The 5,124-nt window shown below is 42.3% G+C and overlaps 1 non-coding gene across 1 annotated transcript; it reads right to left on the reverse strand.

The window, feature by feature from the left end:
* Nucleotides 1-4,325: 4,325 nt before the first annotated feature.
* LOC146805824 (U1 spliceosomal RNA) lies at nt 4,326-4,489 on the reverse strand. Its single transcript, XR_014968322.1, has one exon. It is a non-coding gene; the product is annotated as a U1 spliceosomal RNA (small nuclear RNA).
* Between the last annotated feature and the right edge of the window lie 635 nt (nt 4,490-5,124).

Here is a 5,124-nt window from a genome sequence, read left to right on the forward strand (position 1 = left end):
ACTTTGGGGAACGCGGGGTGGGTGGAAATTTGTGGATCCACGCAGATTCCAGAACTTTCCATCACAGAAATGTGGGGAAAATGTGTTTTTTTTGTCAATTTTTTACGTTTGCAAGGGATTCTGGGTAACAGACCATGGTGGGAGGCAGTCAAGTCACCCCATCCTGGATTCCCCTGGGTGTCTAGTTTTCAGAAATGTATAGGTTTGCTAGGTTTCCCTAGGTGCCGGCAGGGCTAGGGTACAAAATCTACAGCTAGTCACTTTGCCAAAAAAAGGGTCATTTTTCACTGCAAAACCACGTTGCGTTTTGCGCCGTTTCCTGCCGCGGGCACTAGGCCGACCCGCACAAGTGAGGTACCATTTTTCTCGTAGGACTTTGGGGAACGCGGGGTGGGTGGAAATTTGTGGATCCACGCAGATTCCAGAACTTTCCATCACAGAAATGTGGGGAAAATGTGTTTTTTTTGTCAATTTTTTACGTTTGCAAGGGATTCTGGGTAACAGACCATGGTGGGAGGCAGTCAAGTCACCCCATCCTGGATTCCCCTGGGTGTCTAGTTTTCAAAAATGTATAGGTTTGCTAGGTTTCCCTAGGTGCCGGCAGGGCTAGGGTACAAAATCTACAGCTAGTCACTTTGCCAAAAAAAGGGTCATTTTTCACTCCAAAACCACGTTGCGTTTTGCGCCGTTTCCTGTCGCGGGCACTAGGCCGACCCGCACAAGTGAGGTACCATTTTTCTCGTAGGACTTTGGGGAACGCGGGGTGGGTGGAAATTTGTGGATCCACGCAGGTTCCAGAACTTTCCATCACAGAAATGTGGGGAAAATGTGTTTTTTTTGTCAATTTTTTACGTTTGCAAGGGATTCTGGGTAACAGACCATGGTGGGAGGCAGTCAAGTCACCCCATCCTGGATTCCCCTGGGTGTCTAGTTTTCAAAAATGTATAGGTTTGCTAGGTTTCCCTAGGTGCCGGCAGGGCTAGGGTACAAAATCTACAGCTAGTCACTTTGCCAAAAAAAGGGTCATTTTTCACTCCAAAACCACGTTGCGTTTTGCGCCGTTTCCTGTCGCGGGCACTAGGCCGACCCGCACAAGTGAGGTACCATTTTTCTCGTAGGACTTTGGGGAACGCGGGGTGGGTGGAAATTTGTGGATCCACGCAGATTCCAGAACTTTCCATCACAGAAATGTGGGGAAAATGTGTTTTTTTTGTAAATTTTTTACGTTTGCAAGGGATTCTGGGTAACAGACCATGGTGGGAGGCAGTCAAGTCACCCCATCCTGGATTCCCCTGGGTGTCTAGTTTTCAGAAATGTATAGGTTTGCTAGGTTTCCCTAGGTGCCGGCAGGGCTAGGGTACAAAATCTACAGCTAGTCACTTTGCCAAAAAAAGGGTCATTTTTCACTGCAAAACCACGTTGCGTTTTGCGCCGTTTCCTGTCGCGGGCACTAGGCCGACCCGCACAAGTGAGGTACCATTTTTCTCGTAGGACTTTGGGGAACGCGGGGTGGGTGGAAATTTGTGGATCCACGCAGATTCCAGAACTTTCCATCACAGAAATGTGGGGAAAATGTGTTTTTTTTGTCAATTTTTTACGTTTGCAAGGGATTCTGGGTAACAGACCATGGTGGGAGGCAGTCAAGTCACCCCATCCTGGATTCCCCTGGGTGTCTAGTTTTCAGAAATGTATAGGTTTGCTAGGTTTCCCTAGGTGCCGGCAGGGCTAGGGTACAAAATCTACAGCTAGTCACTTTGCCAAAAAAAGGGTCATTTTTCACTGCAAAACCACGTTGCGTTTTGCGCCGTTTCCTGCCGCGGGCACTAGGCCGACCCGCACAAGTGAGGTACCATTTTTCTCGTAGGACTTTGGGAAACGCGGGGTGGGTGGAAATTTGTGGATCCACGCAGATTCCAGAACTTTCCATCACAGAAATGTGGGGAAAATGTGTTTTTTTTGTCAATTTTTTACGTTTGCAAGGGATTCTGGGTAACAGACCATGGTGGGAGGCAGTCAAGTCACCCCATACTGGATTCCCCTGGGTGTCTAGTTTTCAAAAATGTATAGGTTTGCTAGGTTTCCCTAGGTGCCGGCAGGGCTAGGGTTCAAAAACTACAGCTAGACTCTTTGCAAAAAAAGTGTAAATTTTCAGTGTGAAAATGTGGTGTGTTCACCTTAGGTTTTGAGCCACTTCCTGTCGTGGGCACTATGCCTACCCACACAAGTGAGGTACCATTTTTCTCGGGAGACTTAGGGTAGTTCAAATTTGTAAAGCAACTGTTATTACCTATTGATTTTTGATGCATTTCTCCCTTCCAAATGAAAGACATTGTGTAAAAAAAAAGTCATTTTGAAAAATGACCAATAATTGTCATGCAAATATGAGTATTCCCAATTTCGAAAATGTGCAAATATGCACTGTTTCTGAACTCTGTAATTTGTTCCCATTTCAGAAATACATAGGTGACTTTCATACCGATTTTTCCAAGTATACATTTTCCCACAATAATTGCTATATACCCGGACCAAAAAAAAAAAACATTACAAAATGCTGCTCATTTTTCTACTCTGGGTTCGTTGGGCTCTTGGTGAACCTACAAGTCCTATATGTCCCCACAACCAGGAAGGTCTACCGGATGTAACGGTACATTGCTTTCAAAGAGATGTCATAATTCGAAGAAGTTACAGGTAAAAACGTTGACTCAAGAGGCTGCTTTTTTCAACAAATTTTTAATTTTTCCTACATTTGCCTGTAAATTTCTATAAAGAAACCCTGATGGATCTACGCAAATGACCCCTTGCTGAATTCAGAATTTTGTCTACTTTTCAAAAATGTATAGCTTTCCAGGATCCATTATTGTTTTGTTACCCTTTTCTACCGTTAACTGGAAGGAGGTTGAAAGCACAAAAAATAGCAAAAATAGGGTATGTCCCAGAAAAATGCCAAAACTGTGTAAAAAATGTTGGTTTTCTAACAAAAGTCTGTCATTCCCTAAAAGCTGGAGAAATTGTGATTTCAGCCCCACAAACCCTTTTTTGATACCATTTGCAGAGAAAAACCCAGAAGCTTTCATTTGCAGCCCGTTTTTCACATTTTTCACAAAAAAAAAAAAAATTGCTGTATTTTGACTAATTTCTGGGAACCCTCTAGGAGAATCCACAAACCCTGGGTACCTTTAGAATCCCCAAGATGTTGGAAGAAAAGGACGCAAATTTGGCGTGGATACCTAATGTGGTCAAAAAGTTACAGGGGCCTAAGCGCGCACTACCTCAAATAGCCCAAAAAGGGCTTAGCACAGGAGGGGAAAAGGCCTAGCAGCGAAGGGGTTAACAGTGCAACCAAAGAGATAGGCAATGAGGACCAAGGATTGGTAGCAAAGTGCAAGGGTGTTTATTGAAGATTAGTAATTAAATTCAAGTAAATTTAACTAACTGAAAATCAGACTGTATAGATACAGTATGGCAACAGAGAGGCCTAGCCTCCTAAAGAAGTTCAAGCGAGCAAGACTTATACATACAAGCAGCTCTGTAGCCGCAATACAAAATAACAACATCAAAATCTGATATTCAGAGTACAATCTGGCTTGGTCTTTTCAAGACATTAGCAATTTAAATCTCTCTGGTAGAGACTAAGGCACATGAATGCTCAAAGCACAAACCTGCAGAAAACAATAGCGATCAGGCAAAAGAGTCCAAGAAGTATTAGCAATAATGTTATGGAACTTCGGTCAAGAGTCTTCAAAATGTCTGGAAAGTGTTGATCTAAACCACACTTAGGAAAATTAATGTGACATGGGAAATGTCTCCAAAAGTCCATTTAGGGGCAGTGGGATTTCGATAAATAAGAAATTGTTTCTGGTCGGTGTCCAAGGAAGGTGATGCATAGAGTTTGCAGAAGGGGTTCAGCAGAAGAAAATCAGCATGCTGTCTGGAAGAAAGTACAAAATCATCTGCCCCCTGATCCAGGGCAACCGATAAGTTAGAATTTTTAAAGTTCATACTCAACTCCCCTTTGTGTATGTCATCAATAGGAATCCATTGTATTTGCTTCAAAATGTCTGTATAGGTGCACATGGTATTGTAATGAAACATCAAAGAAACCTCGCACACTGAAAATGGGGCCATCTTCTCGGTCCCACAGTCTTGGTTAAAGACAATAGCCTGTTGTTCATTTTCAAAGTTCTCATGTGTTCGTCGCCTAAATTCATTCCCAGACATGTATCTGTTGCTTGTTACAAGAAATGCATCTATTCGAAACACAGTGGGTTCTCACGAGACACAAATTCAGGCCTCTAGTGTAGAACACCTAACTTTTTTTTTTTTTACAGGGGAAAGCGCAAACGCAGTCCCCCACTACCAGAAATTATGCAGTCGAGTATCCCGCATTTGGGGACATCGCAGGCGTCAGCACATCCGAAGTTCAATGGATGAGCCTCACCCTGGGAGAATCACCTTCGTGATCATGGTGTCTACCCTGCCAGGTAAGTATATGTATAGAACAACTAACTTGAGACATTAATTATATAGTGTACATTTAATATTCATGTGCACATTTGAACATATGTGTATAATATTTCTTTTGTGTTTTAGTCCTAATTCTATACATCATATGGCAAGCAATGAAACTGCATAACAGTAAGTATACTGGGGAACTACTTTTGAAGATGCATACCTGCAACATTAATGCATATATTGATGAAATTTTAGGGTTCACCATATAATTGTATTACTGCATGTCAGTCACTTTATTATCTAAATCATTTATTTAAAGACATTTTATTACTTAAAACAGATTCTCTGTAACTCATCAAATGCATTTTGCTCGAAATTAGTAAAAATTCTATGTGAGGACTCTAAACTTCTACGTAAAGTTTCTCTGCATCCGCAGTTTCAAGTGCAATGAGTGTAAAAATAATAAAGACAAGTGGGATTTATTTGCCAAGTGCACATTCATTTTGTCTGCCAGGTATTGGTCATATTTAGCTTTTAGTGCCGTTTAAAGAGTGTGCAACTTTATGCCCCAAAATGTGTGAAAAAAGTGATTTTTTGAGCAAAATTTGAGGTTTGCAGGGGATTCTGGGTAAGGAAACGTTGGGGGATCCACGTAAGCCATACCTCCCTGGA

This window comes from Triturus cristatus, chromosome 8 (genome assembly GCF_964204655.1).
Source record: "Triturus cristatus chromosome 8, aTriCri1.1, whole genome shotgun sequence".
NCBI lineage: Eukaryota > Metazoa > Chordata > Amphibia > Caudata > Salamandridae > Triturus > Triturus cristatus.